Below are 11,805 nucleotides of genomic sequence, written 5' to 3' on the forward strand. Positions count from 1 at the left end.
CATCATCATCATCATCATCATCATCATCATCATCATCATCATCATCATCATCCCACCTCTCCCTATGGATTTAGGTGGGGAACAACATATCTCTCACACTCCTAATCCACCATAAATTTGTTCTTTCCAGAGGAGAATGTAGTAAGTCAGAATTGCACTGGGGAAGCATTGTCAGGTCAAGCACACCCCACACCCATGAGACTTCAAGGCCAAAACATGAGATTTGGGGATTGATGGTTGCAAGTGTGATGTTACACAGAGCAGCCCCCTGGAGATACCATCCAGCATGATACTTTTAACATCAAGCACACTTGTTCTGACTAGGCAATTCAAATCAAATGCACCATGTACAGGTTGAGTCTCTTTTATCCAAAATAGTCGGCCATCCTTATCCATGGATTTTTTATCCACGGATTCAAGTGTCCACGGCTTGAAAATATTCAAAAAAGTATAAATTCCAAATAGCAAACCTTGATTTTGCCATTTTATATGAGAGACACCATTTTGCTACAGCATCCACGGATTTTGTTATCCACGATGGGCCTTGAAACCAAACCCCAGCAAATAACAAGGATCCACTGTACTAGAAGTGTTTTGGATTTTTTTCAGATTTTGGAATATTTGCAAAGACATACTGAGACACCTTGGAGAAAGAACCCAAGTCTAAACATGACATTCGTTTACGTTTCGTCTACACCTTACACACATAGCCTAAAGGTAATTTTAAATACACAATATTTGTAATAATTTTGGACATGTAGCAACGGTGGTGTACAGAGAACCATCAGAAAGCAAAGGTGTCACTCTCTCAGCCATTCATACAGACAATTTTGGAGTATTTGAGCATTCCAGATAAGGGATGCTGCTCAACCTGTAAAACGAACAAGAAAAATGCATACAAACACCCACACTTTTTCAAGGCAGCCCTCTCGCCCTGAGATACCTTCCCCTTGTCTGCTGACTGGAGAAAAGGGTCCACGGCCCTATAATATACCCAATGCACCAAACACAGCGCTTAAACAGTAGCGCAAAGAATGCACTGACATCATTTCTTGTTTGAATTCACCACCATAGAAAGCGCATAGACATCTAATTCATCATTAAAGCAGACGAGACTTTGCATCCTTCTCCCTGGCAGACTGGTTTTGTATGGGTAGCATCTTATTTTGGGATGGGGAGCTGCCGTGCAGCTGGGGAGGCCATACAGGCTTTCTGAGACCCCCACAATTTTCCATTATCGGGGGGGGGGGGGGTACAGCAGGCCCTTGGTATCGGCTGGGGTTTGGTTCCAGGACCCTCTGTTGATACCAAAATCTGTGGATGCTCACGTACCATTAAATACAAAGGTGTAGTAAAATTGTGTCCCATATATAAAATGGCAAAATCAACATTTGCCTTTGGGAATTTATACACTTTTAAAAAATATTTTCAAGCCGCTGATAGCTGAATCCGTGAATAAAGAATCCGTGGATATGGAGGGATGACTGGACTAAAAATCCTCCCATGTGGGGTAAGGGAGCAATTCCATTTTGCTTTGGGCCTTATTAGTCTATTTTAGGTCCAGAAACTTCCCTGTCCTCCAAGGCACAGGTTGGGCCTCTCTTGTCCAGAATTCCTAAATCTGAAATATCTCAAAATCCAAAATTGTCCACATGGGTGGCTGAGATAGTGACACCTTTGCTTTTCTGATGGTTCATTCAACTCAAATTTTGCTTCATGCACTCAATTATTAAAAATATTGTGTATAAAATTACCTCCAGGCTACGTATATACTGCATACAAAACATAAATCAGTATGCAAAGGGATCTTGTAGCACCTTTGAAACGAACTGAAAGAAAGAAGCTAGGAGCATGGGTTTTTCTAGACTTGAGCCTACTTCCTCAGATGTTTCTGCGCTGCAGAAATAATCCAGTTTGAAACCACTTTAAGTGCCACAGCTCCATGCTATGGAATTCTGAGATTTGTAGTTTTGTGAGACACTTAGCCTTCTCTATCAGAGAGTTCATGCCACAACAAACTACAGAATTCCATAGCACTGAACCATGGCAGTTAAAGTGGTACCAGACTGGATTATTTCTGCAGTGTGGCTGCAGCGTCAGATGCCCCATGCATCCGAAGAAGCAAGCACAAGTCTACAAAAGCGCCTATTACCAGCTTCTTTCTTTCAGTTTGTCTCAAAGGTGCCACAAGATTTCTTTGCACACTGATTTATGTTTTGTATACACTATATACACACCTGAAGGTAATTTTGTGTGTAATACATTTAATAATTCTGTGCATGAAACAAAGTTTGTGTACACTGAATCAGTTCATCTCAAAGGTGCTACAAGATCCCTTTGCATACTGATTTCCCAGACTAACACAGCAATGTCTTTGAACAAAACATAAATGAATTTCATGTTTACACCTTGGTCCCATTTCTCTCTAAATAGGTTTCTCTCTAAGTGAACCTCATCAATATTCAGAAGATTCAGAACTTTCAGAAGTTGTGGACTCTTTTGAGTTCTATAATTCAATACACCAAGGCCCAGCATCCATAAAGCAGGCTTCAGTTAAACATAGATTCAGAGTTGGAGGGGACTCAAGGGGTCATCTAGACAAACCCCATATCATAGCCCAGCTCCAGCATTTGAAAACGATGCAGGCGAATGCCACGAAGAATGCCGTTTCTGCCCCAAAGGGAGGTGTTTTGGGAGCAGCGGGGGTCACCCACAGTGATCAAGTACATCCTCCTTTTCCAGGACACATCCTATATTCCAACCTTCTGTCCAGGAGGAATTCCAAAATGTCCTCCACATTGAATATCACTAAGAAGCATGAATTCATATTGATATATCTGTGGTTTTTTCCAGTTTTTATTCTGGTCATGTCCTATACAGTATTCTCGAATGTTTTCCATTTTGCAGTGCTTCATCCTCCTTTGTAGTTAGGACATTGCTTCCCAAACTCTGGTCCTCCAGGTGTTTTGAACTGCAGCTCCCAGAAGCCTCAGATATATTGGCCAATGGTCAGGGATTCTGGGAGCTGAAGTCCAAAATACCTGGAGGACCAGAGTTTGGGAACCACTGGCTTAGGACATCTGGTCATGCTGGATGTCAACCCCTTTAAAGTGACACCTGGTGTGGTCCACCGTCCATACTCCCCATACACCCCTATTGACGCCCCTGAATCAATACAGCTGGCCCTCTGCATTGATAGCTTTGACTTTGGCAGATTTGCTTATCTGCACTTTTGCTTAATATGTTTTCTCTAGAAATCTCTAGGTTGTCCAGCGCAATTCTGCCCGAAGTGGACTATAGTGTTGTGCTGGAGAACCTAGAGAAAACACTTCTCTGGGCATTTGTAGATCCTCCAGCATGATTCTATGGTCAACATCTGGCAAATGTTGACCATAGACTTGCACTGGAGGACCTGGAGATTCCTAAAGAGATAAAAAGACTAATTGTTTTTTATTTGTGGTTTTTCCTTCTTCAGAGGGGTCCTTCATCCCGAACCCCAGAGAATGTGGAGGGACCACTGTGCATGAAAAGGGAATGGAGCAATGAACTGGAATAGGTAGGATGCTGAGTTTTGGATGCATCTGCCACCCACCCTGAGCGCAAAGACTATGACTCTCGAGACCAGGGTTTGATTCCCACTTGGCCATAAGGCTGGCCTTGGTCGAGTCACACTCTCTCAGCCTCAGAGGATTGCAAAGGCAAACTCCCTCTGAAGAAACTTGCCAAGGAAACCCCACGATAGGATCCCCATAAGTCCTGAAAGCAAAGGACACACATACGCCTTATACACATAGCCTGAAGGCAACTTTATACACAACAATGTTAATATGTTTTTGCATGAAATGAACCATCCGAAAGCCAAGGGGTGACTGTCACAGCCGCAATTTGGGAACATTTTGGAAACTTATTTCTTCCTTTTTATTTATTTCCAAGATTTATATCCCACCTGAAATTCCAGATAAAGGAGACTTAACCTGTATATATAAACTATATATAGTTGGAGTGCGTTCCACAGTTAAATGTGTTTAACCAGTTGTGTAAACTCTCAATCACTCTCACACACACCGGCTCAAAAGTAAGTCTCCCTAAATTCAATGGGATTTACATCTGAGTAAACATGGATGTTTATCACACTATACTCTTAAAGTGCTACTATTCCACTTTGACTCCTCTAGCTGCCTCCTGTTGCATTCTGGGATTGGCAGTTTTAAGGAGGGGTATTTAGAATTCTCAGGCAGATACCCCTCCTTAAAACTGCCAATCCCAGAATGCAACAGGAGGCAGCTAGAGGAGTCAAAGTGGAATAGTAGCACTTTAAGAGTATAGTGTGATAAACGTAGTGGTTTGAGCATTGGACTGTGACTCTGGAGGCCTGGGCTCAAATCCTGACTCAGCCATGTAAGCCTACTGGGTGACTTGGGTAAGTCACACTCTCTCAGCCTCAGAGGAAGGTAATGGCAAACCCCCTCTGAGCAAATCTTGTCCCCCCCAAAAAAACCATGATAGGTTTGCCTTATTGTGTGACTTGAAGGCACACAACACATACACACAAATGTGGTGAATGTTGGACTGTGACCCTGGAGGCCAGGGTTCGAATCCCAGCTTGGCCATGTAAACCCAATGAAACGTTTATCACACAAAGGAGATCGGGAGTTTATGCCGTGAATATGCCAGGAAAACTGCGTAATTATGCGAAACGATTTCACACGATGTCACACCAAAACCCGCCATTATAGTGGTCACGAAGAAGCATTAATGCGCATCTTTTTACTTTTGGGATTTTAGTGACAGTGCACTTCCGATATCACTTTATTTGCGTGACCGCGTGTGATAATCATTTATGCAATCACTCACCATTTTCACTTTAAATGCGCTTTAATCTCTCTTTAATGCCAAAATTAGCCCCAGTGTGATAAACCCCTGGGTGACTTTGGGCAAGTCACACTCTCTCAGCCTCAGAGGATGTGCAGTGGCAAACATCTTCTGAAGAAACTTGCCCAAAAAGCCAATGCCAGCTTTGCCTTACGGTTGTTATAAGTAAGCATCAACTTGAAGGCACAGAACAACAACAACAGCAGCAACAACAAACATGCTCAGCCCTGTATATCGCAATGGAGATAATGTGCACAAAACACAACCAGCATAGCACTATTTTGTTCAAGTAGGAAACCCAGCCGCAAAAGTGGGTGCAAAGGGGAAAGGAAGACCACAAAAGGAGTGTGAAATAGCTGTGAAAGAGCTTGTGTCTTTGACAACAACTCCCATAATCCTGGACTTGGTTCTGGCTGTCGCAGAGCACTCAAATGCAACTTTCCCTGCTCGGACTCCGCAGTGGGAAACTTATGCATCTTATGTACATAGCCTGAAGGTAATCTGACATGCAAGAGCCAGGTCTGAGCATCCGATTGCAACTCTGTAGACCAGGGTCTGAATCCTGACTCAGGCATGTAAACCCACTGGGTGACCCTGGGCGAGCCACACTCTCTCAGCCTCAGGGGAGGGCCACGGCAAACCTCCTATGAACAAACCCTGCCAAGAAAACCCTACCATAGGTTCGCCTTAGGGTCCCCTTTAAGTCGGGAGCAGCTTGAAGGCACACAGCCACAACCTGATACACAATATTTTTAATAATGTTGTCCACAAAACAAAGTTTGCGCATCAGAAAGCAAAGCCGTCACGTCTCTCTCAAGCCGAAATATTTGCTTGCGTTGCTCTGCTCTTGACCGGCAGCATCTCTCTTCCTCACACAGACACAAAGCAGCAGAGGGTTCCCAGGTTGTTGTTGTTGTTATCATTATTATTGTCATTATCTTTATTTGTATCCCACTCCCCCCCAGAATCGGGACTCGGAGCGGCTTACGCTCTCAAAGCACAGTGCAATTTAATGGAAAGGTACACAAGCGACCGTTAAACATGGAATTAAACTATTGCAATGCTTTACGAATGCATCTGGTTGGACTAGATGGCCCTTGGGGGTCCCTTCCAACTCCTCTGTCTAAAAGGCTGCAGGGCTGGATGGAAAAGCTCCCCAGCCGGCAAAGGAGCTTGGTTGGGACCCCTTTTCACAGACTCTTTTTGGTGAGGACTACAACTCCCAGTCTCCCCTCCCCAAGCCCAAAGGGGGTTATGGGTGTTGTACTCCCCCAAATGCACTTCTTCCCCCTCTTTTTTGCAGGGACTACAACTTCCAGCATCCCCAAACCCAAGCCTAAAGGGGGGTTATAGGTGTTGTAGTTCCCCAAATACATCTCTCTTCCCCCACTTTTGACAGGTACTGTAACTTCCATCATCCCCTGAGCCCAATGGGGGTGGTGAGTGTTGTAGTCCCCCAAATGCACTTCTTCTCCCCTCTTTGGGGTACTACAGCTCTCATCATCCTTAGAGCCTAAAGGGGGTTGATGGGTGTTGTAGTCGCCCAAATGCACCTCTCCCCCTCTTTTGGAGGGGAGTACGACTCCCAACATTCCCCAAACCGAAGCCTAAAGGGGTGATGGGTGTCATAGTTCCCCAAATGCACCTCTTCCCCCTCTCTTTTGACAGAGGACTACAACACCCATTATCCCCCAACCCCAAATTATAGTTCCCCAAATGCACATCTCCCTTCTCTCTTTTGGAGGGGAATACAACTCCCATCATCCCCAAAGCCCAAAGGGGGGTGATGGGTGTTGCAGTCCCCCAAATGCACTTCTTCCCACCCCTTTCCGAGGGTCTTCTCGGGAGGAGCGTAGGGGGCGGAGGCAAAGGGGCGTGGCAGTGTCCCTCCCTCCCTCGCAAGCCCTGCTGCCCTGCCCTTCCCTTCGCGGGAGGCGTGGCAGATGCGGGTTGATCGCGACACACCCTCCTGTCCGCACGCGGAAGGGGAAGGAAGAGCCCTGGAGCCAGGGCGCAAGAGCCTAGTAAACACTGGGAACCTCAGGCAGGGAAAGGGAAGGAAGGAGGGGAAGATTTGCCAAAGCAGAGGCAAAGTCGAAGCCAAAGAAGCGCAGAGCAAAAGGGGGGCGTTGGTTTTGGAAGGGAGAGAGAAGGAGGGGCAAGGCAAAGGGGGGGCAGCCCGAAGGAAAACTGGGGGGGGGGGGGTGCAATGCCATGCCACAGGCCCACCCCCTGCAAAGCCCCCTTCTTCTCCTCCCCCCTCCCCAGCCCCCAAAGGAGGAGGCCAGGAAGGGGCTGGCAGTGTTGCCAAATGTGCACAGCCCTTGGGCTCCTCTGCACGGTGCAAAAGCCCCCCCCCCCAAGCTGGCCCCTTTCCCTGCAAGGAGACTGGTCCCAATCCTTGCTGCTCCAATGCAACTATTCCCGGGGAGAGCAAGGCAAGAGTAGGGAGGAGGGGGCCTTTTGCAAAGGGCAGGATTGCCTCCTCCTCCTCCCCAAAAGAGAAGAGGAGGGGAGTGTTGCACACACACACACACACACACACACCCTTTGGATGGGGCGCAAGTCTTTCCAACCTCTTTTTCCCCAGGAGAAGCAAGGCAAGGGGAAAGTGGGGAGGGGGAGCAAGAGATAGCAAAGGGGGGGACCCACCACCAGCCCAGGCTTAGCATCTGGACCAAAGCCCTGCCTCCTGCAAAACTGCACCCCAGCAAAAAAAAAAAAAGCCCACTTTGCAGGGAAGGGGCTGCGCGTGCACGAGGGAGAACCCCCACCCCCAATGCGCGCCCCCGCTCCCTCCCTTGCCTTCTCCTGCCGCTGCCTTGCAAGGCTCCCTCCTCCTCCTCCTCCTGCTGCTGCTGCTGCTGCTTTCCTCGCTTGCTCTTCCCCGGCGGAGGAGCTTGTTTTGAAATTCCCCTTCCAGCTCCCCTCCCTCCCCTCCCCTCCCCTCCCTGTCCCCGGCACAAGGCAGCCTCACGTACAACGGCAGGAGGCAAAGCCAGGCCTGGAAGAGAGGCAGGAAGAGGAAGGAGGAAAAGAAAGGAAGTAAGGCAACCAGGAGAGGAGGAAGGGAAGGAAGAGATTCAGCATCAGGGAAAGAGGAGGAGGTGGAGGAAGAGAAGCAAGGCAACAAGGAGAGGAGGCATGCAAGCAGAAAGGGAGGAGGAAAAGAAAGAGGAAGAGAAGAAGGGCAACAAGCAGAGGAGGAAGAGGATAGGATGAATGCAAGCATGGAGGAGAGAAGAGAAAGCAGAGAAGCAATAGTGGAGGAACGCAAGCATGGAAGGAGGAAGAGAAGCAATGCAACAAGGGGGAGGAAGACGAGGAATGCAACTATGGAGGAGATAGAGAAGCAAGAGAAGGAATGAAAGCATGGGGGAAGAGGAAGAAGAAGAAGAGAAGCAATGCAACAAGGGAGGAAGGGATGCTTTGGGTGTGTATTCCTGCATGGCAGAATGGCCTGGAGGGCCCTCCCAACTCTATGATTCTGTGATCTCTAAAGCAGCAGGGCTTGTTAGAGGCAAGATGATGGCTATCTTTAAGAGCCGTCTCCTCTTGGAGGTATGGACCAGGAATGGGAACGATGCAGCCCTCCAGATATTGGTCGACTGCAACTCCCAGCATCCCTAGCCAGCATGGTCTATAGAGGACTGCATGATTCCTGACCCTTAGAACAGAGTTTTAATCCAGCAAAAAGACTCTTCTTTGGAAATGAGCAAGTGGACCGATAACAGGAGAGGAGTACAGAGAGGAACAACAGAGGAAAAGGGGCCTGTGATGTGCAAAAGCCAGATGTCAACACCACAGATTGTGTGTTTCCAAGAAAGAACTCCCTACACAACAGCTGCACACAACCACAAAGGGTGATGTGGAAAACCACAAGGTTTCTGCCAAATTAATGACTCACAAATTGCCAGAAAACCTCAATTCAGCCCCCCAACATGGGTCACAACCTCTCTGTTACGGCCAACATTTTAAATTACATACAAAGATAATGAAGACACACTGAGTGGCCTTGGGCAAGTCACACTCTCTCAGCCTCAGAAGAAGGCAACAAAACAAACTTGCCAAGAAAACCACAATAGGGTCACCTTAAGGTTGCCATAAGTCGAAAATTACTTGAAGGCACACAAGAACAAGCCTTGGGGAACTGGCTGCTTCTGGGGAAAGGGAAGCAGAATGTGCTGTATTGTCTAAGGATATGCTTTTAGATTGCCTTTGGCCCTATTGAGAGTTGAATCACCTTGAGCTTTTGTAGTGGCATGGGCCTTCATCTTCATCTGTTTTAGTTTTTGCAGGGCACTTTGAGTCCCAATGTTGGTGGGAAAGTGGTATATAAATAAATATGATGATGGTGACAGTAGTGGTGATGACGATGATGAAGATAATGACAACAATGAAGGCCATAATTCTGTTGGAACATTTTGCATGTATAAATTCCCCTATCAAAACGGTAGGATTCTTCTGTTCAACTTGGAAAGTCCAAATTCCGTTCAGTGGTGCACAAGCAGAGTTGCACATGTGGCACTATTGCACAAGTAGATGTTCAGTCCACCTGGACGTGTATTGCCTGTCAGGGGCCAAGCTTCACTTCCACATTTGGCATCTCTGTTCCATGGCACAGCAATGCCATTCAACACAATGGCTGTATAGCACAATTAATGCCTAATCCTGCCTGTGGAGATTTACCCTATATGCCGTCCTGATGTCAGATGGCCACCAATATTTTGGGCACCTGGTCCACAGTCGCTGAAGTCAATAAGCCAAAAGTTAAGAACCTGACGATTGTCATCAGAATGCATGCAATGACACCAGTGGAGAGCATTGCAGGTCAGGAGCAGATGGAACCTCATAGAATCGTAGAGTTGTAAGAGACCCCAAGGGCCACCCAGCCCAACCCCCTTCTGCCATGCAGGAACTCACAATCAAAGCATCCCCATTGGCAGATGGCCATCCAGCCTCTGCTTAAAGGCCTCCAAGGAAGGAGACTCCACCATTCTCCAAGGGAGTGTATTTCACTGTCCATCAGCTCTTACTGTCGGGAAGTTCTTCCTAATGTTGAGGTGGAATCTCTTTTCCTGGAGCTTGCATCCATTGCTCTGGGTCCTGTTCTCTGAAACAGCAGAAAACAAGCTTGCTCCATCCTCAATGTGACACCCCTTCAAATACTTCAACAGAGCTATCATATCATCTCTTAACTGTCTCTTCTCTAGGCTAAACATATCCATCTCGCTAAGGACTTTATCACACGGAAGCAAATTGGTTAATTCCTGTGCAGAAATGGGATTTTAAACTCCGCTTCTGCGGTTTGTTTTTCAGACATGTTGGCATCAATGAAAAATAATGCAACATTAATCTGAACGCAAAGTCAACAAAACACACTCCTTTTTTTACTTTTGGGGAGTTCCCAAAAGTAAAAAGGAACAGGTTTGGTCAAGTTTGCGCTCGGATTAATGTGTTATTTCTCATTGACTCAAACATCTGAAAAGCTACCTGCTTTTGTGGGTTATTTCTAACTTCTGTTTGATTAAACCCCGAACCTTGTGTGAAAAATAACCCACTTTTGCGGGGGGAGGAGGTTCACTTTAAATCAAGTTTCTACATGGGATCCGTCCTGTGATAAACTCCTATGTCTCTCCTCACGGGGCTTGATGGTTTCCAGACCCTTCACCATTTTAGTTGCCCTCCTCTGGACACACTCCAGCTTCTCAACATCCTTTTTGAATTGTGGTATGAAGCCTGACCAAAACAGACTAGAGTGGCACATATTCTGTACTTCCCTCCATGGCACTGTGTATTTCCCTCCATCTAGACACTATACTTCTATTAATGCAGCCTAGAATCTCAGCTGAGATCATGCATTGGTAACCCTACAGTAGCTACAGCCACAGAGCTCTGCCATTGTGGTTACAAAAGCAAAAATGATGGCCACTGATGATTTAGCTAACTTTAAAGTAGAGAAGTGTACTACTGAAATAGTCCAAGATTTTCCATACTTTGGCTAAGTCATTAATCATAATGGAAACTGAAGTCAAGAAATCAAAAGGAGACAAGGACTTGGAAGGGGAGCTATAAAGGAACTAGGCAAGATCCTGAAGTCTAGAAAGAGCATTTCAGATGGATAGACTCATCCAAGGAAGCCCTCACTGCCCTAACTCTGCAAAGCCTGAGCAGGGCTGTGGATGATAGGATGGCTTGGAGGTCTCTGATTCATGGGGTCAGCATAAGTCAGAATCAACTTAGCAGTTAACAACAACAAGATAGAAAGTAGTAGAAAAAAAGGGAAGACCACATTCATAGAATCATAGAATTGTAGAGTCGAAAGAGACTGCAAGGACCATCCAGTTCAGCCTGCAAGACCTGGGCAGAACTGTTGAGGATGGGATGACTTGGAGATGTCTCATTCATAGGGTCGCCATAAGCCAAGGCTGACTTAAAGGCAAGTGACAGCAACGATTGTACTTTGGAAATATGAGGCACAGTGACTCATTGGCAAAGATAATAGCGCTCAGTGGGAATAAGGGAAGACTGCATTACAGATGAATTGTCCTGAGTCTGCAAGACCGGAGCAGGGCAGCAGATGACAAGTGCTCTTGGAGATCTCTTGTTCAGAGGGTCACCAGAAGTTGAAACCAACTTGACAGCACATAACAATAACTGAATGCAATACCTGTGAGGTTCCCTCTGCAAAGACTTGCTCAGATGTCTTGATGCTGCAGTCATCAACCCACAAACACACCTATGGGATCCAGCCTGTCACACATGCACATACCTGCATTGTGCAATGAGTTAACCACAACCAGGGGACATTGACCTGGTTGGAGTGACTCCCCGTTGTTTGCATTAGGGGTTTTGCAGACATTTGTTTGGAGAGACACACCTACAGTGTCAACAGAACAGCTCAGGAGGAGGCAGGGTAAGGAACCGGGGTGA

The 11,805-nt window shown here is 46.6% G+C and overlaps 1 protein-coding gene across 1 annotated transcript in view; it reads right to left on the reverse strand.

The window, feature by feature from the left end:
* The window catches only part of ZNF395 (zinc finger protein 395), a 40,873-nt gene extending 33,106 nt beyond the window's left edge, over positions 1–7,767 (reverse strand). The window contains exon 1 of the mRNA XM_042446978.1: positions 7,678–7,767. The gene's annotated coding sequence lies outside the window, so the exon portion shown is untranslated. The remainder of the gene's footprint in view (positions 1–7,677) is intronic.
* Between the last annotated feature and the right edge of the window lie 4,038 nt (positions 7,768–11,805).

This window comes from Sceloporus undulatus, chromosome 1 (genome assembly GCF_019175285.1).
Source record: "Sceloporus undulatus isolate JIND9_A2432 ecotype Alabama chromosome 1, SceUnd_v1.1, whole genome shotgun sequence".
NCBI classification, from domain to species: Eukaryota; Metazoa; Chordata; class Lepidosauria; order Squamata; family Phrynosomatidae; genus Sceloporus; species Sceloporus undulatus.